We start from the raw sequence: 26,578 nt of genomic DNA on the forward strand, positions 1-26,578 counted from the left end.
ATTAGTTTGCAAAATATCTGGAGAGTAGCCTTGCTGTTAGGGCATCATGTCAGCACCTGGGACACGTGCGGTCTAGCTCCAAGCACAGGACACACACTCCTGACCATTGCACTGGATAATCTTTGCTGTAGGGAACTATCTTGCACACTGAGGGATTTTAATAGCATCCCTGGCCTATCTGCCCTGATGCCATTAACATCCTCCCACTCTCCTAGGCATGAAAACCAAAGTGTTCCTAGACATTGCCTAATGTCCCCTGCCAAGGGACATGTAGATGGTCCCTAGAGAGAACTTCTGACATGGCTGGGAAATGTGCTTGAAGAGGAAGAGAGGACAAAGCGAGCTAGAGTCTGCAGAGTCAGAGTGAAAGTGAGTCAGATGTCTGCACTCTCCACAATGTTGCTTACCAGAGAGGCCCTTCAGTGCCGCTTTCTGGCCATCGATAATATGTGACCTTTTTGATAAACATCAAAATCCATTTATTGAGAGTTAAAATCTCAAAACAAGTTAAACCCAAATTAGAGTTGCTGTAATACACGAGACACCTTTTTTTCCCCCCCTGTTACAAACAGTTCTCCCCTGCATCAATTCCAATAAAGCTGTGTGGCCAAATGTCAACTCACACTGATTTATATAGCTAGGATGAGGAGGAGAAGAGAAGGGAGGGGAAGAGGGAGGAGATGGGAGGGAAGGGGAGGGAAGAAGAAGGGAGGGGAGGAGGTAAGATGGCTCACTAGGCATCTGAGTGGGCGTGGGTACTTGTGGCCACGCCTGACAGCTGGGGTTCCATCCTCAGAACTGACATGGTAGAAGGAGAGAACCAGCTTCTGCACACTGTTCCCTGACCTCCACAAGTGCACTGTAGCATCCAAAGGCCTGTGCACATGCGAACACACACAGACAAATAATGCCAAAAATTAATTTTGAAAAGGAAGAAAATGGAGATGGTTCAGCAGTTAGCAGGACTTGCTGCTCTTGCAGAAGACCTGGGTTCTGTTTCTAGCACCTACACGGTGGCTCATTATTAGTGCTTCAAAACCTGGGCTTGGTCCCTGTCATCCCAGTATTCAGGAGGTAGAGGCAGGAGGGTCAGAAATTCAAGGCCATTCTCAGCCTCAAAGTGTCAAAATCTAGGACACCTGAGACATTGCCTCAAAAAAGAACCACCCTTCCCCACAAAAAAGAGGTCACAGGTTAGGTTCAAAATTCCTATTTGCATAATGAATGGTCTCCATCCATTTCCACTTTTACTTTAGCAGATTAGTATTTGAGGTTTTAAAAATACACAAAGCTAAAAAAAATATAAAAATTAAAAAAATACACAAAGCTCTTATTATAGAGCCTATTGACTAACCTGCAGTTAAGAGTGTTGTTATGTTAGACAGAGCTGAATCACTTTAGTAGTCAAGTGTAAACAGTTATGTTACAGGGTTCACATGACACATAGAAAGAGCCTCATCATCACTTCAGCATTCGAGGCTCACATTTAGGAAAGACAGGGCATACACCACCATGCTGGAAGCAGCTGTCCTTGCCAGAGGGTCTGTCTAAAGAAGCAACTGGCATTCACTTCTGAGACCTACTGTTCAGAGCTCTGGGGTCATAATTGTGTTCTTATTTTTCTCCATTTGGAAATCTTGCCTCTGGTTAGAATGTCTAAGACCAACAATAAAAAACAGTAGGTCACAACAGGCAGGATACACTTTCATCACAGGAAATGAAAAGATGACGAAGTCTAGCTTCTTACCTGATCCTTGTAGCTGGACCAGATGAGCTTTTACAGGGTCTCAGTCCATCTGAGATATGCTCATTGTGTTTTTGTGATTTAACATTCAAAATACGTCTTTCCACATGTTTATAAGGTAAGCTCATTTGGTAGTTAATAATGACGAAACATTCACTTACTCTGGCCTATTAAAACATACTTGAGCCATCATGCATTCGTTGGTCATTTGGGCTGTGTCAGTGTAGATAAAATTAAATCAACTTTGATCTACCTACCTGCCCTGTCTGTCTCAAGTGTTATTTTCTTGACTCTATTTCCAAAAGTACAATTGTTGGGTCAGAAGGGAACATCTTGTGATCTCTTTGCTTCCTGTAACACTGATATCGAGGAGGAAAAATTAGAAGGTATTTCATAATGTCCTCTTCAAAACCCAGGTGGATGTGTTTCCACAAAGCTCTGCCCAGGTTAGATTTGATGGCTTTTATTTAGTTTTGATAATATAGTAGGTATGAAATGCTGACTCTTTATGTGAATTGTATATTTATCTTCCTGAGATTTGTTTACAGTTTACACGTGTGAATTGCCTGCTCTCAACCTTTGAATATTTGACCAATGAAGTTGTGTGTGTGATATGTGTATACACGTAAATATATGCACACGTGTGTATGGGCGCATGCACATGTGTGTGGAGGCTAGAGGTCAACACTGGTTGTCTTTCCTCATTGCTCTCCACCTTATTTGCTGAGACAGGATCTCTCACTGAACTGGGAGCTGACTGATTCAGCTAGACCGACAGTGGATGAGCTCCAGGGACCTTCCTGACTCCCATCTTACTCCAGCACTGGGGTTCCAGATGACACCATCACCCCCAGCTTTGAACATGGGTGCTGGGGATCCAAACTCAGGTCCTCATGCTTGCACCGCAGGCATTTTATTGATTGGAGCCCTCTCTCCAGCCCCTCAAAATGAAGACTTACTCGTATCCTTTCAATTTTTAAAAATTCTTCCCTAAGTATGTGGCTCTTAAGATTTTGGTTGTCATACTTCGTCATAACTGCTCCCCGATCTATTGCTTCTCTTTGTCCCTTTTGTTTTGTTGATTTTCTTCATAAACCCCCAAAAGGTGTTTTTTTTTAAAAAAAAAAACCATAATTGAACCCATCAAACTTGTCACCGATAATTTCTTCAATTGCTTCAATAGTCAGAAAATTGTCTTTCCTCAACAATTGGGATAAGTGAACCATTAAAAAAATTAGCTCTTTAAGCCATCTGGCATTTGTTGTGGTATTGGGGATACAGTGACCATATTTTCTGAGTCAAAAATTGGAACACGTGATCTGACAAATGCCAATGTTCTTATGGGTAAAATGGGACAGAATATTTGAAATTGAGACAGTACTGGAAAATTGCGGACATGTGGCCCCCATATGTAAGAAACAAGCTGTTATTTTAAAGGCACAGCGCCAGGCCCTGCTCTTCCTAGCTCCCATCTACATGAAGCAACAGCGACTTTTAGCCCGAGGCCCAGTCTTACTCACAGTCTGAGCCCAGTTTTACAGGACAGGCAGGGTGTCACCAGGGCCAAGCCCACCTGAAGGTGGGACCTAGGACAGGCTAAGTTACAAGATGCTCGTGTTTGCCCTCTCGACTCATCTCTGCCTTCCTGTCCCTGTTCCCTGCGCAGAAATGGCCGCACCAAAGGACATCACAGCCTTCCACCCTGAGCCGAGTTGGACCAAGGGAAAGTATCTGAAGACATTTGGGGGGAGGGGAGAGGTCACTGGGGTGTTTATGTCTTGAGAGCACTGCAACTACAGGCCATAGGCCCTGGTCGTTGGGGCCCTCCTCATAGCACTATCTCTGGAACTGGGTACCATTCCTACTCTTACCCTTCAGGTAGTACCCATAAGATGGAGTATGCTTAGCCCCCTCTTTTGCAACCAACCTTCATTAAATTCTACTCATACTCCAAAATCTGATGTACTAACATTTCTATCAGGGATCCTGACTGACAGGTGTCCTCCAGGCTGCCTCAGAGGAGCTGACATAGGACAGTAGAGCAGAGTTCCCCAGACACCATCACTGAGTTGGCTCTGGGCAAGCAGTAGTTAAAAAGTCTAGTTCCTTCTAGAAACAGAACCTGCCCCCAGACCACAGCCTGCTTCACAGTTCTGCCAGCCCCCTTTCTGCAGGCTAGGATCCCCAGGTTCCACCCACTGGCTGCAGAAATGCTACACTCTGGCCCACACTGTAATCCAGATGCTCATACTGTCTTGACAGCTTGCATTTCCTGGCCTGGCTTTACCCCATCCCTGTAGCTTTCTGTTCCCCAGGCCAGGTTTGAGTTCGTCTATGTGGCAATAGCCACACAATGGGCTGAATGTCATTAGGCACAGAAATCAGACATCACCATCATCTGAATGGCCTTTTCCCAGCAGCCCCGCCCATCTTCAGTGGCTACCCACTTCTTGTGGGTCCTTACGGTGTGCTTTGTCTCTCTACCGACTGAACTGTCCAAGCACCTCTGCACCTTTGTCTGCCAGGAGATTGCATCTCTGAATGATGAATGCCCAGGGCATGGTTGAGTAAGCCTCAGTAAATGCTCTGTCAAATACAAACACGTATTAATATTCTTAATCCTCTGGTGACCAAGAGGCAAAAGTTCAGTTGTCCAGCTTTGACTCTTACACCCGTGCCTGTGGTGAGATGGTTTAGCAGGTGACAGCTGGCTGCAGCCAAGCCTGACGACGTGCCTTTAATCCCTGGGTCACACATGGCAGAAGAGAACTGACTCCCCAAGGTGTCCCCTGACTTGAACATGGGTGTCATAGTGTGCATGGTATGTGCAGCCACCCCACATAAATTAGTAAGTATTTAAACAAAGTTTTCCTTTTATGTGTGTGGGTGTTTCATCTGCATGTATGTCTGTGTACCGCATGTATTCAGTGTGTGTGGAGGCCAGAAGAGGGTATCACATCCCCTTGAGCTGGAGTTACAATGGTTGTTAGCTACCACGTGGGTGCTGAGAATCAAACCCAGACTCTCTGGAAGAGCAGTCAGTATTCTTAACCCCTGTTCCATCTCTCCAGCCAACAGAATCATTTTCAAAAAGGCAAAAGCCACACATTCAGTTGTCTATCTTTGACTCATTTCTTCAGGGAGAAGGGTCACCCAAGACAGGAAACAGTTAGGGAGGGCTGTTTTTGATGAGACAGTGAGTATCTTGACCACCTCCACGTAGTTTTGCCCTCTGGGTAAGGTGCCTTTATTTCACCAGGGGCCCACACAAGTCTTCTACTTCCTACCTTCCCGAAGCTTCAGGTGCAGACTTTTTCCCACATTGTTTACAAACTTGAGCGTGGCCCCTGGTTTCCTGGTAATCCTGTTAAGTAGCTCCTAAGAGCTCTCCTTTCAGTCTGTGCTGCTGTGAGTTTACACTGAGCCTGTACACATCTATGCAACATGGGCTTTCCTTGTGCGTGTATAAGTATACGTGTGTGTGTACATGTGTATGTGCGCATGCACACACGATGTGTGTACACAGGTGATACCCGAGGCTCGAGGACAATCTTGAATCTCTATCAACCCTGATAATTAGGTGTTACAAGTTCTGCTGGATGCCAAGGTCAATGGGATGGGAGTGGGGATAACTCAGCTGGTAAAGTGCTTGCAAGAACTAGGGCCTGAGTCTGATTTTCATAATACACGTAAAAATGTGATGGCACATGCCTGTAATCTCAGGGATGGCAATGCAGAGGCAGTTGGATCCCTAAGGCCTGCTGGCTACTTGGTGAGCTCCAGGCCCAGTGAATGACCATATCTCAGGAAAAAATAGTGGACTGCTCCTGAGGATGACAGCTGGAGTTATCTTCTAACCTCCACACATGTGTAAAGCACACATGCATGTACACCTATACACACACAAAATGCATAAACTACAAAAATAATTTTAGGTCTGGTTCTAATGTACCAGGCCAACCACAGCCCAGGGCTCCTCATCTCTGGTCTTTATCACGACATCAGCCTTTCTTCTTACACTCGGAACATGACTAAGCAGAGGTGACAGTCTCCTGTCCCTCATGCCTTGAGCTGGTGTGCACACCAGTAGGGGGTGGAGGTGGCGGCAGCAGGGAGGCCTCCCCAGTTCCAAGTCTCTCTGATTTGGCAACATTACAATCTTTCAACGTGCCAGCACCTTTCCCAAGGCATGTTCCTCCCATCCTTTCCAACTTACCACATGCTATTTTTTGACCCTCTGCTATGATCGTATATGTTTTGAAGCTAGACAGTGAACTGTTCAGCAATTCTACATCTCTGATTTCCCACAGTGTTGTAGACAGAAGAGTGGACGGCAGGCAGCAGAGGGAAAAATCATAGAAGTGCTGTTCCTGTGCCATGCCATCCTACTCAGCAGATTCTGTCAGTGACCTCTCTATGAGTATTGACATGCTTCTGAACTCCTCTGATCTGTCTGCAGGAAACACAGCACACTCTGTCTTGCATTTTTCTTTTATATTTTTTAACCCAGTTGCTTCCTTTCTATGTGGAATTTCCTGATCATACCTCAGGACAAAGACATACTTACATGCAATAGCCTTTTAGCTTCATGGCATGTTTAACGAACATCATTCCTTTCACTCAGTACCTGGAGGGCTCTAGCCACTTACACTCCACGTGTTCTGTGCAGGTCTTGCAGGTGACTCTGGGCTTATCAATTAAGTCATGGGGAAAGACTCAGGATCACCATGACCTCACTTGGATGGTGATTTTAAGGATTTTTTTTTTTTAAAGACAGGATTTTATGTAGTCCAGGATGGGCTCAAACTCACTAGATAGCTGATGATGACCTTGAACTTGTGATCCTTCTGCCACCACCTCCTGAGCACTGGAATGGTGTATGTCACAACATCTGGTCTATGGTGCCGGGCTTCATGCATGCTAGGCAAACACTCCCAACTAAGCTACATCCCTATATCCATAGCCCAGAAAAATGGGTTTTGCTTGCCTGTTAAGTTTTCAGCAGGACAGTTTAGAGGCAAGGGGCTGTGTTCACTATTTTTTTGGCACATGAAACCCAGCAGATGGTCTTATCATCCCCATCTCTACATTTCAACTCTTTTGTAGACGGAAACTAAAGAATGGCATTTCGGTGGAGGTCAGGAAGGCAAAGTGTATAATCCACCCCCCCACCCCCCCCGAAGCGGAGGCCTCTGAGGTTTATACTCACTACTATTTGGTCATAAGCAACAGAACCCCCCTCCTCAAGCCCAGTAATTAAAGCAGATTAAAAACAAAAAAACACTGTGCTAGGCAGAATCTGAAAATGGCCCCTTACTATTTCCTGCCCTAATCCCAGGGCTGTGACCAGACTGGGTTCCCGTGGCCTGCCGGTGGTAGGTTCCCGGGGAAAGGAGATTTCGCAGATGTAATTAGTTTTGATTTTGAGTTACTCAAAGGAGATTATCTAGGTAAGCCCAGCCTAATCACAGGATCCTTTTGGAGCAGTTCACTCCTGCAGGCAGTGGGGGAAGTGGGGAGACTCCATGCAGAGCAGCAAACTCTGTCGGATGCAGGGGTGGGAGTGACCTCTGGAGGGTAAGAAGAGCACCTGGCCAACACCAGCAAACACATGGTGACTTCGTCCTAAGACGGTTAGGAACTGAACTAAGCTAACACGTCCAACAAGCTAAGTAGAAGGCTCTTCCCCAGCCGCTCATGAAACCCAAAGCAGAAAGTGCAGCTGAGCCCACCTGGACACTGGAGACCAGTAACAAGCGAGTGTTGTTTTAAACAGACACGGAGACAAGTTCATGGTTAGGGGCTCTGGGGTCCAAAGGAGAGAAGTCCCCAGGAAGTAAAACTGTTCTTCTCTCAGGGGACTCTCTTGGCATCTCTCTTAAGTGTGGCCGGCTTCCTTTGCTTCCATATGACAATACAAGGCTGCTGGCCCCACACCTGGCTACTCCTCAGGGCCAGTACCTATCATTTATCAAAAGAGGTCACTGTGTCTTTATCCAGATTACTAAGAGAGAAGCTGGCCACTGGAATTCATTTGCCCACCAAGTATTAATTGAACCTCCTAGGCAGTGTGCTGACCATTGTTCTAGATGCTAGTCTAGGCGAAACCATGGACAAGAAAGGCTTTCTTATAGGAAGCTTACACTTGACTGGAGGAGAAGCACAATGGAAAGACAAAACAAAAACAAAAAACAAAAACCACATGTGATAGCAGCAGCAACAGGTCCGACAGGAAGAAGGGCTAATGGCAACCCAGGGCTAAATGCTGCTGTCAGTGTTGACCATAGGCTTATGAAGGCAGAGCTGGGCCCATGGGAGAGAGATTCGAATAGAGATTTGAGAAGAGACGAATCCAGGTCTACAAACACATTCTTTCTTGATGGAACATTCAGGAAGAGAAGCAGAAAGTACAAAGGCTTCAGGGGAGAGACACACTTTGTAGGTGTGGGGAAGGGAAAGGGAGAGATCAAGGGTCTGGAGCAGAGGAAGCAAGAGAGGGACAAGCAGTGGGAGAGGAGACGTGGACCAACACAAGTGGCCAAATGCCCTGGGCTGAGCTGGGGAAACTGCTTAAGAGTTGACAGCAAGAAATGGACATACTGCCATCAGACTGCCTTCTACGTGTTTGTGGGTAGACTCACAGATTAGTGCTGCTCTCAACCCTGGCCGGAGACGTTTCTTTCTATAGTGGACAGCAGTTAATGCAGAGGCTCATAACTGGTGAGAATGGCCAGAATAAGTGATTACTGAGTGTGCAGTCCTGAAAAGTCCATAGCAACCCTCCCCCACAAAGCTTAGGGAACATGGAGGAAGAGGGGGCAGAAAGAACGTAAGAGCTGGAGAGTGAGTGGGGAGTACCATAAAAGGCTATCTTTTGGACACGATGTGGTCATTGTACTCATGGACTCAGAGCAGCTATTGTTACCTGAACAAAACCTTCACGAGAGCAAGTCAACAAGGCCAGCCAGCAGTCCAACAGGCAGCACTAACTGGATGCGTCAGTGTGTCAGAAAACAAGAGACGGCAGGAAGGGAAGAGGGCACGTGCTAGGGGTACCTGAGGCGGGGGGAGTGGAAAAGGAGAGTTGGGGGTGGATATGATCAAGACTCACTGTTTACTTGATCTAGCTGATCAAAGAATAAACAGAGGCTATTCTACTCAAAGAAAAAGAGGAAGTGACAGCAAGATTTGTGATGGGTTGGCTGGTCTTCAGTCACAGAGTCAAACACTGTCTACTAGGATCTAACCTGTGAACCATGGGCCTCATGTACCCCAGGACAGCTATGAACGTGCCCACCACAAAAATAATAAATTTATTTGAAATATTTTGAGGAGTGTGCATATGTTTTAAAAACACAACTGCACAGCCCTCAAGCCTGAACATTGTCAGTACAACATTATGGTGCACTGTCAAAAGATTAGACAGAAGCACAGCAAGACTTCTGGGCACCTCATTGTCAGAGGAGAGGGTCATGGTCAGTCAGACTGAACATCTACTTCTACCATAGCCAAGGCCAACTGTGGCAAATCCAATAAAGCCCCAGTCATTTGCAAAGTGGAAGCTGAAGTCCCCAGGCCATAACAGGAGCACAGAAGGGTTCTTCTGAGAGACAGATAGGCCCTCTAGCACAGTGGGGGGTGGAGGGTGGGGGGTGGGGGGAGAATTTGCAGAACCAGTGCCCAAAGTCTGGTCCCATTCCCATTTGAACACACTGGGACACGATCATCTCACACCATTAAAAAGACTCCAATCAAGTGACTGTTCACAAGGTTTCTGGGATCCGAAGACATGTATCCCCTGCTGCAGCTCCACAATCCCTGTCCACTGACCACTTTCTAGCCTAGACTCACTACCACTGTTTTCACTGTTTAGAGACAAGGCCTCACCATGCACCCCTGGCTGGCCTGGAACTCACTATGTAGAACAGGCAGGCCTTGTGCTCACAGAATTCCGCCTGCCCCTGCCCCCCAAGTGCTGGGATTAAAGCTTGCACTACCACACCCAGTCCTAGATTTACTCTAATTTACACATCTTCTTTTTCCTGGCCCATGAGGCCCCAGGAGGTGAGCCATCCCAGGTTCCACCACCCCTACCCTTACTCCATTCCTCTTCAGAACTGCCTGGGCCAGTCCCTAAGCCCAGACTCCCTCTTTCCTCTTTTTTCCTTTGCATTCTGGATCCACCTTTCCCTAGAATAACCCAACGCACACTGACTGAGCAGTACCTGAAGGCTGTTGTCCATGGTGAGAAGGTGGAGGGAGGTTTTGAAACCCAATTCTGCCACTGACCAGCTGCCTTAATTTTGGGCAAATGACTCAATCTCCTTGAACTCATCTAGGAAATGTGGACAATAACGGTTATGTTGGGAGGGTTTGGAGTGAAGGATAAAGTCTTTCAGATGGAGTTGGAAAAAGAGCAGAATTTCAGCAGATATGTGTTGAATGATGGCTAAGTTGATGAATGATAAGGTTTAAAATATATTTGATAACTGAATATTTATAAAAAAAAAAACACCAGGATGAATAGTTCATCAGAGGGCCAAGGTCAAGGTGAACTGGAAGCAGGGCCCAGGGTGTCATCTCTTGCCTCCCCAGCAAGCTCACCTCCCTAGCGGCTCAGCCAGCTCCAGACCAGTCAGCTCCAGCCTCCAGATCTCTCTCTCTGCACACCATCTGACTCACAGTGGAAGAATGCCTCCCCCTTCCTGCCCGGAGGAGACTTGGATGCCAAGCCTAGCCTAAGCACTTTTATCTCACCCCACATCATCATCTCCAAACCTCTCTGGGCCTGCTGCTTCACTTCCATTCAGTTCCTGAGGACAAGCCTGCCTTGTGTGGCCGGGCAGTGTGGCCACAGAGATGAAGAGGCCTTGGGCTCTTAGCACGGTGCTGCTCCTCTCTAATGGGGGTTTCCACCAAGATGGCCAGTCCCTCTACCCTGGCGATGTTGACAGTGGAGCTGCACTTAACAATACAGTGGAGGTGGATGAACCTCCGTGAGACTCAGAGGGTGGCAGGTGACGGAGGGCAGGGAAGCTTCTGGGAAAGAGGGACCCGGAAGTGGGCTCTGCAGGATGAATAGGAGGTTGCCTGGCAGAGGCAGGGAGAGGACGTCCTGTACTCCACTCCTTGCCTGTCCTTTCTCAGAGACCCTGTGTCTTTCCTCCTCTGCTGTTTCTCAAGCCAGACAAAGTGAAGAACCGGTGTCTCTTCTTTTTCTTATTTCTAAAGCATTACAGACTAGTACTTTGTCAAAGTCAAGTAAATTAGTAAGAAATACTGACACAGGACTGAGGAGATGGCTCAGTGGATAAGGAAGGTGCTTGTGGTGCAAGCATGTGGATCAAAGTTCAGATCCCCAGAACCCCCACAGAACCAGATACGGTAGTACACATCTGCACCTCCAGCGCTCCTGCAGCGGGATGAAAGCCGGAGCCAGAAGAATCCCTGGAAGCCACGGGCCAGTTAGCTTGGAGTACTCAGCAAACAACACGGGTGTCTCGAACAAGTGGAAGGCGGGGATGTGAGGGCGCTCTGGCTATGACCAGTCATCCCACTGACCATCAAGGTTGATTCGGCTAATCTGGCTGCCTAGGAGGAAGCTCCTTCCTCTCTCATGGGAGAAAATACCAAAATGAAGTATGCACAATGCAGGCGCACTGACCACACACTCAGCTGATTCAGCAACAGTCGAGCTGTTGTAAAGGTTTCTCTTCCGGGGATGACGGTACGGCAGCAACGTGAACACACCCAGCGGAACTGGCAGTGCACTAATGGAGGCCCAGTGGGAATCCTCAGACTGCGTTGATTTTTGTCGTACCAAGAGTTTCATTTTCATAGAGTCTCCAACGGGAAACCGGAAGTCGCTTTTAAGTCATTTTTTTGCTTTCATCTTGAATTTGTCACCAATATATTCAGTAACTTTTCCCTTTGGAGATAGTCTGACGTGCCCTCTCTCCTTCCCAATCTAACCCTGTATTGTTTCAGATCAGGGTCTCATCTCTGCAGCTGCCTGCTGAGCATCCTCCTCCCCAGCCTCATGAAAACATCTGTCTGTCATTTACTTCTTTGTAGATGGAGTCTCATGTAGCCCGTACGTAGTTGAGGATAACCTTGGACTGATCGGTCCTGCCTCTATCTTGATAGTGCTGGGAGCAGGCATGTACCACCTCATCTGGTTTTATGTGGTGCTGGGATTGAACCCGGGGCTTTTCGTATACTAGGGAAACACTCTACCCACTGGCTATATCCTTACTTCTCCAAAATATCTTTTCAGTCAGAGAACTTATCTTTTCCCAGTCCTGTTTCAGCATGTTCCCACTAAAAAAATACTCAGTGGCTCCCTGGTGCCTCTGGTATTGATTTCAACTCCCCTAACTACTTATCACAAAGCCTGTATGACTTGTTACTTACTTTATACCCCATGACATTTTTATGCCAGGCAGTCTTCCCAGGCCACACCCCATCTGCCTGAGCCCCACTGGCCTTCCCACCTCAATGCGAGGTCCCTGATGGAGAGCCAGCCTCTAAAGGAGTGGGTCAGGGTTCAGCAGTCTGAGATCTGGGGCCAGCTCCAGGAATACTCTCAACTCTCATACCAGTGCATACATTACAGGAAAGAGGTTATACATAACTTCTGGTGAGTTGGCAGGTGTCAGGTTTATAGTTAGAACAATGTCACCATACCAGCCTGATCACCTACTAAATTATGTCTCTATCTTCCCACTAGTACATTATCTCTCGTTCTCAAGAAAGAACGATACCATGTCACAAATAACAACAGAGACACAGCTGAGAGAAACCAGCTCCCTAAGGACATGGTGGGAAGAGAGTGGGCTTAAAGTAACATGAATAATTCCAAACCCCACAGAGTTTCCATGGCCCAACCGGCTTGGGAATGGCAGATTCACCCCAGGTTATAGTGCACCTGCCTGGCAGGTGAGACTACGGATGCCCAACATGGCCACTCAAGCCCTGCTCTAAACTCCATGGACTCAGATACCCACCCTTACCACCAGCATCAGAGGAACACCGTCTACCCTAGGACTCCCACTGATCTCAGACACGGGCTGCTAAGCTCAGCAGGCGCCTGCAGTGGTTCTCTTCCCAGGTGTTGAGTTGGGAGTGAGCTTTTAGGTGCAGCCTTTGGAATGGCCAACCTGCTGCACTTTGGAGGATAGTAATACGTGTGTGAAGAAACAAAAAGAAAAGAGAAAGTCACCAGGGAAGTGGAACGAGAGAGAGAGAGAGAGAGAGAGAGAGAGAGAGAGAGAGAAAGGAGAACCTGAGTGACTAAACCTCATCACAACGAGGGAAGAGAAGAGCTTCAAGACAGCAACAGAAGAGGACTCAGGAAGATGAAGAAAGATCTGGAAGTCGAGTCCTTGGAGTGGAACCAGAACTCAGGTATAAGCAGAAGCAAAGATGTGGCGGTTGTAGATGAGTTTTCAAGGCATGTGGAACCTCCCCACGTTTTAAAGGAAGGCCATGTTGCTGACTGGGAAGGAGGGAGAGTGGAGGGGGCTCTTGTTAGCAGACTTAACACCCAGGAGAGCTGGAACAGGCTGGAAGAGCATCTCCTAGCTCTTCCACATGGGGACTGGTGGTTGGTTATTTTTTACTCTTTTACTTTTTGGGCTCTCTTGACTCTTTGGGGGCCTGCTATCCAGCTCCCCCCAAAATCACACGGAGTCTTACTCTTTCTTATGAATGTCCAGACTTAGCTTGGCTTGTTTCTCGCCAGATTTTCTTAGCTTAAATTATCCCATCTACCTTTTGTCTCTGGGCTTTTACCTTTTTCTATTTCTGTATATCTTTTCTTTCCTTCTTATTCCATGTCTGGCTGTGTGGCTGGCCCCTGACATCCTCCTCTCTTTTTTTCCCTCCTCAATCTTCTCCCAGACTTCTATTTATTCTCTCTGCCTGCCAGCCCCACCTATCCTTTCTCCTGCCTTGCTATTGCCTATTCAGCTCTTTATTAGACCATCAGGTGTTTTAGACAGGCTCAGTAACACAGTTACACAGAGTTAAACAAACGCAACATTAAAAAAAATGCAACACATCTTTGCATCATTAAACAAATGTTCCACAGCATAAACAAATGTAACACATCTCAAGTTAATATTCCACAACAGGACTGCCCAGTTCCTTCAGTAAGAGCATAAAAGGTATTGGTGGTGGAGTGGGGGAAATCAGGGCCACCTACTGGAATAATCAACAGTCAACTGGGTTGGGTGGGGAGGACACCAAGGCTCTGGAGAATGGAGGATCATTAGTTAGGGGCCAGAGAAGAAGGCACATGAAAGATGAAGAAGAAAGGATAAGATGGAGGGCAGTGGCCAGGGAAAGCAGATGTTCAGACATAGGGTGATCCACTTAAGACAAGGGCATGAGTGGCTCTTATAGTCAAGGACGCAGGGAAGGTAGAGGAACTGAGTGGTGGGTAGACAGGTGAGCAAAGAGGCTGTCAAGTTCAGCAGGCAGCGAGAGTGAGCGCTCAATGGAGACCAAGGACCCAAGGCTTTGGTGACTGCCAAGAACGCCAAGGTTCCTAAAAGTCAGGTGTGGGTACATCAAGCACCTCAGCTTCGGGGGGAGGGGGCAGGGAGCTTCAGAGAAAGGGTGATCTGGATGGACATATGGAACAGCCCAAAGCTTGGGAAAGGTGAGGTGTTGGAAAACAGCCCAGGTTTCCAGAAAAGCATGCAAGGAGTGGGTTAAGCATGTTGGGAGGTACCTGGCAGCAGAGCCAGGACTCCAAAGAGAGGAAACGGTTAGAGAGGCATATGGGCCTGGCAAGAGGTGCACAGGCACACAGCTAATGTGTGTGTGTGTGTATGTGTGTGTGTGTGTGTGTGTGTGTGTGTGTGTGTGTGTGTGTGTGTGTGTGTAGGGGTGGAGGTGGTGAAGAAGACAGGAACCACATGTGGCCATAGTGGGGTTCCATTTTGAGGTGGGTCCCACACAGAAGGAAGACAAGCCCATAGTCCACTTGTTTTTGAGGGTGATTCTGATCCTTGCTTCCTCCAGAAGACCAGAAGCAGAACTCAGTCACCTGACTGTAGGCACAGGCACAGGCAGAGGTGGCCCAGGCCCCAGAGCAGGGCCGGATGTCAAACCCAGCCTGGTCTGGTCAAGGGAGGACAGAGGAGGAAGGGAAGAGTGAGGAAACAAGAGGCCGACATAAGGCCTACTTTCTGACTTTCCCCAGAGGTTTGAAAAAGCATTTATGCCTCCATAATCCTAGAGAGCCCCTGCAAAGGAAAGCTTGGGCCTGTCACAACACATCCTGTTCCAGGCTGCCCTACGTTAGGTACTCAGTTCTTTGTAACTCTCAGAAACACATTCTGGGGACCAGGCAGGACCCATCTCTGGTTAATCTGCCATCCTGCAGCTGTGCCAGCAATCGAAGCAAGGACAGCATCAAATTCTCAGTGCTGTCTAGGTCCCATCACATCACCCCTAGTCTCTGTTGGAGAATGCAAGGCTGAAGGATGGGTTCCATGTCGCCATCTTTCAAAAGCAGCTGGGAAAACCACTCAGGTGCACGATGCTTTAAGCCCTGGCTGGAAGCCAGACTGACAATACCTGCACACAAGTCAAGCCTGGAGGGGCACACTTGTAGAACATGGTCTAAGGATGCTTGGGCCTGAGTTAGCGGGGAAGGAAGCTAGTTTCCAGCCTGCCCCATGCTGTCCTCTTTATTTTTATCTGTGGGATCGGGCGTGTTGGAGAGGGGAGGAGAGAGGCTTGGTAACAACAGCTTCCCCATCATTCTTGGTTACTTACAGCTGTGGTCAATTTTCCACACTTTATTCCATAAAAGGTAAATGAGACACGGTACTTGCAGCAGGATAATCTAAACAATAAGAACCATGTTACTGTTAAAACCCATCTGGCGGATCACGCCCAACCCCACACTTTTAACTCCTTGAGGTAAGAAAGATGCCAAAGCAGAGGAGCTGGGGGCCGAGTCTGGCTCTCTTCCTTCCATACCTCTTCCTGTCAATTGGAACGACCGCCTCTGAGTGCTCTGCCAACTCCAGGATTCCCTCCGACTCTGGGCTGGCCATGGGTGAAGAAACTTGTAAAACGTTTCTTACCCAATGCCTTTGCTCTTCTTTCTCTTTAAAGGAAACATTAAAGGCTTTAAAGGAAGGAAGGAAGGAAGGAAGGAAGGAAGGAAGGAAGGAAGGAAGGAAGGAAGGAAGGAGGAAGGAAGGAAGGAGGAAAGCAAGCTTACACACAGTCCACACTAAAGCATTCAAGTGCTGGGCCCTTTCCTTCATTCCTGATGCTTCTCCTTCAAGCCAAAGGCTTCATTTACATAATTTTAATTTCCAAAGGCAGCCGACACCAGTGAAGAAGCAGCATGACTGTTCTTTCTTTTTATTTGGGCTTACACATTTTTCTGGCCATCTGTTATCCAAGAAAATTGCAAACTCAAATAAGAGATGGGAAAATTTGTAACTCGGATGGTGGGGGATTTTAAAAATTATTATTATTATTAGTCTTTGGGTGGGGAACTGAAAATAAGAGATTCCGGGAAAACTTCAGATGGGTAAGGTCACTGAAGAAACGGAGCTTGGTGTTTCTCTGGGGTGCAGCGGTTCCCACCTGCAAAAGGAATTTGGCCTTTGACCTAAAAGTCCAAAAGTATTTTACTCTTGGTCCTTGAGGACTGCGGCTCCTCCCCTGGCACCCCCCTCCCTTTGAGGGTATTAAAACCACCAACACGGTTCAGTTTAATACACCTTTTAATTTTTAAAACCATACTTGTTATCTTCCATCCAGGTTGCATCTTCCAAAATCAGCCATAACAATCACCATTTGCAACCACGCCCTCCTCACTGTGAAACCACAGGGCCAGCCTAAGCAATTTCTGTTGTGGGAATTGGTTTTCAGAGGTACAGGCAGAAAGTACACACAGATAAAAAGGCCCCAACAAGGCTGTCTAAACCGCTGGAACTATTAATTCTGCCTGCCCCCTTTTTAAAGAAAAAGTTTATTTTTATGTGCATGAGTGTTTTGTCTGCATGTATGTCTGTGCCCATGGAGGCTAGAAGAGGGTGCAGATCCCTTGGAGCTGGGGTCACAGATAGCTGTGAGCCATTATGCCAGTGCTGAGAACTGAACACAGATCTTCTGCAAGAGTGGTGAGTGCTCTTGACCACTGAGCCATCTTTCGAGCCCCTAACTCTCCTCCTTTTGAAAGGCACTCTGGGACAGGGGAGATAGCTCAGCCAGTGAAATGCTTGTTTTGCATGAGGACCTGAATGAGACCCCACAACCTATGTGAAAACAAATAAACCAAGAGCAGTTGCCCTAGGCATGGTGGTGGGCACTTGTAACCCCAGCCTTGGGAAGCAGGGACAGGTCCCTGAAGTTCACTGGCTAGCCACCGAGCCCACTTGGTGAATTCTAGGCCTGTGAGAGACCCTGTATCCAAAAAAAGGTGGGTAGCATCTGAGGAATGAATGACACATGAGGCTGTCCTTTGGCTTCCATACACACATGTTCACTTGTGTATGTGCACTTGTACATATATATGTATACTCTCACACACATGAAGACACACACACACACACACACACACACACACAAATAAAATAAAAAGACAGTCTGGAAAATCTAGATAATAGACACAGAAAAAAAAAGTCTGCTGGGGTATCAGTACACTTAAAACTGTGAGAAACTTGTTTCTATCAAAGGAGTCAACCCAACCAAGACCTGTATTTCCTGAGTTTTCCCCTGTGTACTGATTAGTCAGCCACATGCCACACTGTGAAGTCAGTCAAACTCCCATCACTGGGATGAGATTCAGTCACCAGCTATGGCAGCGATAAAAAGCCACTTTGACAAGTGTGTTCACTAGCCCCACTGAGGTTCTGGTACATCCTTTTTACAAGAAGAAATTGCCTTGCTGAATTACTTTAGTTTTATTTGTGTGTTCCTTTGTAAAATAAACCAAGATTATTTCCCCCTCCAACAATGTTCACATGATTAGGGTTAGAGAGAGGGCTCAGCTCTTAAGATCACTTGCTGCTATTTCAGAGGACCTGAGTTCAGTTCCCAGCACCCAGGGAACTCACAATTGTCTGCAACTTCAGCTCCAGAAGAACTGATGACCTCTTCTAGCCTTCACGTGTACTCACACACACATGTACACACACACACACATGTACACACACACACACACACACACACACACACACAAATAAAAATAAATCTTTAAAAATACATATATCTGGGGCTGGGGAGTTGGCTCAGTGGTGAAGAGTGCTTGCTCCTCTTGCAGAAGACCCGAGTTCAGATCAAGGAACTCCTAATTACCTGTAACTCCAGTTTCAGGGGATCCAATGCCCTTTTTGTGGCCTCTGCAGGCACTATATCCATGTGCATAAACCCACATACAGACATACACATATACACACAATACATACATACATACAAACATACATACATAACAGAAAGCATATATCCACCTGATGGAATGTGGCTCTTTGTTGGCTAACCTGCTTTTAATTCCATAGGTCCAGAGACCAGTTTGTGTTTGTAGTTTCTGGGTGACAGAACAAGCCCCAACATTCTGCCTTTCTCTCCCATCCACCTCCCCCGACTGCACAAGGCCACTCAGAGTCGAAGGGGTTAACAGTCACTAACAGAACCCGTGGGAGACAAAGCATGGGACCCCATGATCATAAATCTCTTTCAATGCGAGTCTGACTGTACTCTACTACAGCTCTCCGAACTCGGCTTTCACCGCCAGTTACATAAAGTGATATTTACGTCTGTTCAGACGCTCTTCATTTCCCAACACGTTTATCTCAGGAAATGACAACAGGAAAAAAAACACCCCCCTCCCAAGCACACATGGTATTTTTTAAAAGGGGTTAAGGAATCAGGCTAAATCACTGAACTAACAGGCCTTTTATTGGAATTCACTTTTAATATAAATTCTCAAACATCTGTAAGCAATATTTTATAGAGGTGAGCAAGAGAGCAAATGAGGAAAAAAAAAAACATGATTTAATCATTACTCAGCTACGGTAGTAATTTCACAACCCGAAGCAAAGTAGGCAAGATTCCGTGATAACTGAAAAAGTGAGTTTATTATGAAGCTACAGACGGATATCGTGATAAGGCAGCCCCTTTGAAGAGCTTATTCCTTTGGAGAAAGGGGTCCCACCCCTGTTACTTCGGTGAGCATAGGTGACCCTGACGTAAGCTAGTACCTCTGCTTCTCTGAGGACCCGGGCTGCTGCCAGAGCAGGGAAGGCTGGGAATTTCCAATGACTGCTGAGTCGGAATGACGGTTAAAGTTGGAAACAATAGAAGATGAGGAAAAGTCCCAAATGGCCCGAGTCTCAGCTGGGCGAGGGTGAGTTTGTCACACCTGGCAAGACTTTAACAAGGGGACAGGTGTGCCTGCCAGGGCTGGTAAAAGCACCCGGGACCTGTTTAAAGGAACTGGGATATGGGGAGACAGGAGGGGACCCACCCAGGCATGGGAGGACTGGAAATGAGGGGTAGACATGCCAGAGAAGAGCTTGGGGCTTTAGAGACCTTGGGCTGATTCTAAGCCATTGAGTTCTTCTCCCCTGGAGACAACACGGATCTCACAGCCATGAAGAGGGCTGGAGACTTCTGGCAGGGACTGCAGATGGGGGCTGAGCGCGAAGGGTAGTTGGTGGCTGAAGCCCATGACCCTGAAGATGAGAGCAAGGGGCAGGTGTGAACATTAAACCTGGGTAACAATAGCGACCAGCCTGTCAAATGCCAGGGCCTTTGCCTGCTCGGGAAGGGCTCTGCACAGGCTGGGGGTGGGGTGGGGCTACTGGCTGGGCATTTGGGCAGTCGACTACCTATCAGCTAGTATAAGCACTGTGAGTCATCCCTGGAGCAGGGCAGACGGGCTGCTCCCCTCCACATCTGTGTGAAGGGATATTGCTTAAATGAAAGAAACTAAGGCGGAGGAGGTTGGAGCCAGGAGGAGCTTGTACTGGTCAAATTTCTCAATAAACATTTGTTTTGCTGATAAGTTTGGCCCATTTGCAGTGAGGAATTGTGCTCCTTTGTGTTAGTGGCAAGGGGGGAGGGGGAGACGGGGGGGGGGGGGGGGGGGTGAGGTAGACAGTTCATCCAAACCTGCCAGGCAGGTTTGGGTGTCTCTGAGGAGGTGAGGTCAGGGGTCAGGAGGGAGTTACGTTAGGGCAACTCATTTGATGGTTGCCCCAGGGATCTCTCCTTAATGTTCTCTGCTAGAGCTATACACAACCAAAATCTGTTTGTCTCTCTTTCTTCTTGGTATAAGGGAAATAAATGTGAAATATACAGTTACTACAGAATTCATTGAATGTCACAATTAGGGTGAGCAAAGAGACCACATTATAATCGCATCAACACCCTCCCCCCCCCCATCAGCACCCCTTCCCCTCTGTTAATTAAGCCTGTGTGTTTAGGAGGGCACGGTGAGAAAAAGTGGACAGCTAACCTAAGATTTTTACTTTCCCTGGGAATGAAGGCATGGCATTGAAGCTAGCTTGTACCACCTCTCAAACACTAAATGCTTAGGAAGTCAGTAAAACCAGCTAAAATATGAAGTTGAAAAAAAGTAAGTTACCGTGCTTCCTGTCCTTCGTGTGTGTGTGTGTGTGTGTGTGTGCGCGCGCGCGCGCGCATGTGCGCACGCAAAGGTTTACAGTCCAAGAATTCTAGTGAATGCCCAGAATCACACTGTGTTCAAAAGCACAGGAAGACCCCAGCAGTCAATCTGATTGCCCAGAAAGCTGAGTGTCTAGGGAGTAGTTGGGTAGGACGACAATGTGATCTCACCATGCCGTTTAGAACATGTAGTTTAAAATTTATAAATTGCTCATCTCTGTAATTTTCCATTTAACATATTCAAATTGTGGTTGGCCATGAGAACCTGAAACTGGAGAAAGAAGGCAGAATTTCTGATAAGAGGAGATGATTGTATACTTTGAAAGAAAGTTAACACGGGCTCACAATGTAACATTTTGTTATTATTATTATACTTGAGATTTATTTACATTTTCAAAACAATACAACTGAAGTAGATCTCCTCCCAATTATACATCCAGGGGTCCTGACACCTTAGATTAGAAAACTCTGTGCGTCGGGGGGAGTCTTCATCTGTCATTGATTTCTTGTTTTGTTAATCTAGACCTAAGGAAGTGAGGAGGAAACACCAGGACAGATTAAACTAGAAAGTGTCTGCGGTCACTATACTGTGAATGATATCTTAAGAAGAGGAGCGCTCTCTCTCAGTACTTGAAAGCTGCTGTCAGGTGCAGCACGGGTGAATTAATTAAGTTCTGTCACACTTGGTGCTGAAGTTGAAAGCCGCCCGCAGTTCAAGGAGTGTCAGAAGTAAAGGTGAGAAACAAGGGGGTTAGCTATTGTACTTCTTTGTGTACAGCACAGGGGAGCGAACTTGCTAGGCCAGTGCTTCATTACAGAGCTACATCTCCAGTCACAGGTGTTTGTGTGTGCACTCACGGATGCGTGCACACGTGCTGAGGTCAGAGGACACCTCGGTAACAACTTGGAACTTTTGTTTTTGTTTTGGGGATAGAGTCTTTTCACTGGCCTGGAACTCACCTAGTAGGCTAGGCTGGCTGGCTAGTGAGCCCTAGGCTGAACAGTGACCGGTCTCTCTACCTCTCCACCACTGGGATTACAAACAAAAATACAGCACTACATTCAACTTGTTACCTGGTTTCCGAGGCTAGAACTTATGTCCTTATGATGCTTTATTGCCTGAGCCCATCTGCCCAGTCCCTACACGGGACTGTTTTGTTTTTTTTGAGACAGGGTCTTACTGCATTCCAGGCTAGTCACAAACAAGATCTTCCTGCCTCAGCCTTCCAAGTGTTGGGATTACAGTCTTACGCTGCACACCAAGCTACGACAATACATTTACTGGGGAAGGGTTACTGGACTTGGGGGAAAATTCTAATAGTGCGATCGTGGCTAAACTGCAGCATAAGCTAGCCATGGCTAAAAGAACTCAAGAGAAATAAGTAAAAGCGCCCACTCCGAGTCAACTGTCTGCACAGAATTTACTAGGTGGAGGAGTGGAGATTTTATTGTTGCTTGTGAAATGTATGCTACATAGCTTTTAAGTTAGGAAAGTTATAATAAGTTTATAGACTTGTTCCTACACATAACTCCCCCCCCCCCCCCCCCCGGAAGGCTGGTGGAACATTTACTAACATGCAGCTGAATGGTGGTGTCTAGAGATCCTGGGCCTTGGAGAACAGCCCTCTCCCATTTTCATTGCAAAGAGGACAAAGGGCTAATGCACTTTAAAGCTCTCAATCCCATCGTAGACTAGATGAACACAAAATGTGCTCTCCCTGCCAATCCACAGAACTGACCTCTCCCTCCAATTTCTGCAGCTCCTTCCGCTTTCATTCACGTAGCATTTAGAAAAATGAAACCCTTGGGTTGACTTTTCAACCAGTACCATTTCATACTGATGACCCATCTTGATTTGGACAAGGGTCAGTCACCCGTGCTTCCACCGAACCTTTTAAAGGTGCCTGCATGGGCATGTGCTCAAAATGTGTTTATTCCCTTAGTCAGTTGCTCCCCTTGCATTGACAAAGTCTAAGAGTACCTGGGTACCAGACATGGTTCCAACCAAGATCCTTGGGCATCTCCCAGCAATGAGGGTGATGGTGATGTGGGAATGGATGGGCTTTGCTGCGTACTGAATACATGCCAGATGCTGTGTGTGGTCCACTGCCTGCAATACTCAAACACACTACTGTCCATGCATGCGTGGCTCCTGGGCCAGAGACTCCCTTGTATTGTGCAGTTATTTCCTTAGACACTTGTTAAGACTTAGAAAGTTCTAAAGACTCAGGAAATTTCTAAGAGGCTTTGTTAAGATTCAGGATGTAAACAACTCAGAAACCTCAGGAAGTCCCTGAAATGACCAGTCCATAGCTTCTCAGGGAGGCACTTAGCCCAGGCCCAGGCACTCCTCAGATACCCTCAATTGGTCACTTTATATTACAGTTTGAGAACCTGAAGGCAATGTACTTCTAGCCACGACCATTCACCTGCTCAGGAGACTCCAAGGTAGTCACAGAACAGCTGCATTTGAAGTTTTTGTCTGAAAGGTAACATTTCATACTGTTAATAGATGCTGCTTTCCATTTTGTACTGCCTTGTTGATAAACCACCATGACAGAAGTTTCTAGACACTTTGTTGTTGTTTTTGTTTTTTTGAGATAGGGTTTCTCTGTATAGCCCTGGCTGTCTTGGAACTCTGTGGACCAGGCTGGTCTTGAACTCACAGAGATTCTCCTGTCTCTGCCTCCTGAGTGCTGGGATTAAAGGTGTATGCTAACACCACCAACACTTTTTTAAAAATATCTTCAAGCACCAAAATTTGCTTTTCAAAACTGGGTCTTCTGTGGTGGGAATCATTTCTGAAGCCCATTGTTCAGAAGGCTGAGCAGAAACCCACACACACCAGGGCCGGCCCTGGCTGCTGTCAACTGCCAGTTTGTACCAAACCTACCACATATTCATATTGACGGTTTTATTTTTCCACCCTAGGCAGGGGTTTGAGCAGGGTCATGAAGACTGATCAAACTTCAGCAGGCAGGGAAGGGAAGGCCACACGGAGGGCAGAAGATCTCCTGTCAGCCTTAATGGCAATAAATTGCTGACTGGTTCCATTATCTCATGCTGTCACTGTCTCTGTTTTAGCTTGGTTAGCTAATGCTGCAAGGAGTCATGGGTAATGGCCTAGAGAAGTGACAAACTTTTAAATAATATTTCCTTTCTTGTTTGCCATTTCTTCTGTGTTACTTAAAATGAAAAAGCTTACCTTGTGATTTTGTGTCTCATCCTGTCTTTATGTCTCTCTTTGTGCTGTGATACAGCTCGGGACTTTTTGTTTCTTTTTTAAAATCTACAGTTAAAAAAAAAAATGTACCTTCTTGAGGCCAGCCTGGTCTACAAAGCAAGTTCCTGGGCAGCTAGAGCTATACAGAGAAACCCTGTCTCAAAAACCAAAAAAACAAAAAACAAACAAACAAAAGTACCTTCAAGGCATTTTATTTCATACTAAATATATCAAATCTATTCGTACACATATTTCCACATCCCTCTGTCACCCTAGAATGTCCGTTTCTCTGCAATGATACAGCACCCCAGGTGCACAGCTGTGACTTTTCACCTGCACTATGGAAAGATGCTCTCAGTTTGTCTGCTCCCATACTGACCAACTCCACCAGCCACTTAAGGCCCAAAAGACATAGTTATATGGTCCCGTGGTGGCCAGCCTGTGGACTCTGCAGGCTCAAGATGATCTGGGTATTTCCTAGTCCCTCCGTGAACATTCCAGTGACACCTGTGTCCTTGCCTGTCATCACTGGGCCTTGACCACTCAACTGGGAAGTGAGAATATTAATAATATCTATCTAGCTGGGTGTGGTGATACATGCCTTGAATCTCAGCACTTGGGATATAGTGACATGAAGGATCAAGAAATCAAGGCCAAGTTTGCTACACAGTGAATTCTAGCTAGGCTACATGAGACCCTGGTCTCCTGTACCCAACTGCCCAAGCCTGGGCCATAGACCTTTCCCATTAGGACGTGGCTCCCCCCATAGCCCTCCACCTTGACTCACCATGCTCCAGGCACATACTGGCTTTTGGTTGCTTTTCAAGGGAACAAAACAATCCCGTGCCTCAGGACCTTTGCACACACTGCTTCCTCTAACTGCCTTCTCTGCTTGACTGATGGCCTGCTGTTAGATTCTCAGCTTACACAGTCACCTCCTCATCTGAAGAGACCTGCTCAACTCCTAAGCTAACTGTAATCATCTACACCATTCTCTCTCCTTTATGGTTCTTAGCACAATTTGTAATTATACCGCTATTTCTTGGTTTATTTGCTTAATAATGCCGGACTGGGAACACCAGGAAACCAGGGAAGGCACTTACCCTGTCCATCCCTGAAGCCTCCATATCAGCACCTGGGAGCCACTCAGCGGTTACCTAAGCATTGAATGGAAGAGGATGGATGGCTGAATTAGACAGCCTGGAAGGTAAGCACGGCCCCTTGTGGGAACCCTTTTGTTTCTTTCTCCTAATGAGTTACAACAGTTCACTAAAACAAATCAAACGCACCCCTGGCCAGAGTTTAGGTTTTGCCGGAGAATAAGGTAAAAATCACTGATTTCCTACCTGCTCACTCAGAGAGAATTTCTGAATGTTTGCCACATACTTAGCACTGTAGAGCAGTTGTGTTAAATAAATAAACAGACCTGAAGCCTTCTTCTACCCTGTCCCTACAGGGATGCCAGACCTGGGAGACACACGTAATGACACAGGAGGCAATTAGATAATAGGACAAAGCTAGGATAATTATTTGCCATGGTGAGTGACACACTTAAGGAAAACATGGAGACATAAGCAGAGAGCTATCACTTCAGGGCACTTGGAAGAGGGTGTCCTCAGGACCAGGACGGGTGTACAGCAAAGCCACTCTGCAAAGCGCTGGGAAGAGGCCACAAGGTCAGTTTCCCCAAAGAGGGTGTGTCACTGAGGAGCCTGCCCTAGATGGACTAGTGGGGGTACAGTGGAGGAGATAATACAAACTCACAGGGGAGCCCAGAAGACTCCAGGAAGAGGGGTGGCGACAACTCTTAGGGTTTCCGATTGTTTATGTTGGATGGGTTTTGGGATATTCTGCCATCTAGCACTTAGCCTAGTGTTTTCTAGTCTAGGTGGTATATATTCACCTGTACCTGCTGACAATACACACACACACACACACACACACACACACACACACACACACACACACACACACAGAGAGAGAGAGAGAGAGAGAGAGAGAGAGAGAGAGAGAGAGAGAGAGAACAAATGGTAGGTTTGTCTTAATAGTTAAAGAAACCTAATTAATATCCTCCAAAAAAAAAAAAAGGGAAATGTCTCAGAATCACTTCTGAGCCACCTCACAAGGGCAGAGAATTAGGACTACTAAGGAGATAGTTCAACACTTGGACATAAAAACATTTTTGAAATATAAGATTATTCTGAGGGCCTGGAGAGATGGCTCAGCAGTTAAGAGCACCAGCTGCTCTTGCAGAGGACCTGGGTTGGTTCCTAACACCCATATGGCAGCTCACAACCAGCTCCAACACCAGTTCCAAGGGATCCGATTCCCTCTTCTGGCCCCTAGAGGCACTGCATGCATAGTATACATATATACATACAGGCAAATACTCATACACATAAAATTAAAATAAATCTTTAAAAAGTGTTGGCAGACAATAAATAATATTCAGCTAACTTACCACTCTCACTCACTCACTCCTTCCCTCCTTCCCTCAACCTGGGGATTAAATTTCAGCCTTCTACACACTAAACAAGCATTCTACCATAAAGCTACCTTCTTAGCCCCTTTTAAAAGGAAACTTGAATTTCAAATAGGAACTTGTTAAATTGCCCAGGCTGGTCCCGAACTTGCAATCCTCCTGCCTCAGTCTCCTTAGTAGTTGGGATTATAGACATATATCACTTTCAACATTAATTTTTATAAGAATTCTTTAAAATCAAAAGATAGGATTTTTTCCTCTAAAATTAGAAAAGATGGGCGCTAAAATGGCTTTAAGTGACTTAAAGGCACTTGCTGCCAAACCTGATGGCCTGTGTTGGATAGCTGGGACCCACATGGCGGTAGGAGAGATCAGGCTCTTGTCTTCAGACATGGCTCCCGTGTGCTCCATCCCCAACACCAAGTCAAACAAAAAACATTTTAGTATTTTAAACAATTATAGATTG

At 46.6% G+C, this 26,578-nt stretch overlaps 1 protein-coding gene across 2 annotated transcripts in view; it reads right to left on the reverse strand.

Annotated features, from left to right (window-relative positions):
- Positions 1–26,578, reverse strand: part of Parva (parvin alpha) — a 155,579-nt gene that overhangs the window by 73,163 nt on the left and 55,838 nt on the right. The gene's annotated exons all lie outside the window — the stretch shown is intronic.

This window comes from Peromyscus californicus, unplaced genomic scaffold (assembly GCF_007827085.1).
Source record: "Peromyscus californicus insignis strain IS unplaced genomic scaffold, ASM782708v3 Scaffold_4__1_contigs__length_199733344, whole genome shotgun sequence".
NCBI classification, from domain to species: Eukaryota; Metazoa; Chordata; class Mammalia; order Rodentia; family Cricetidae; genus Peromyscus; species Peromyscus californicus.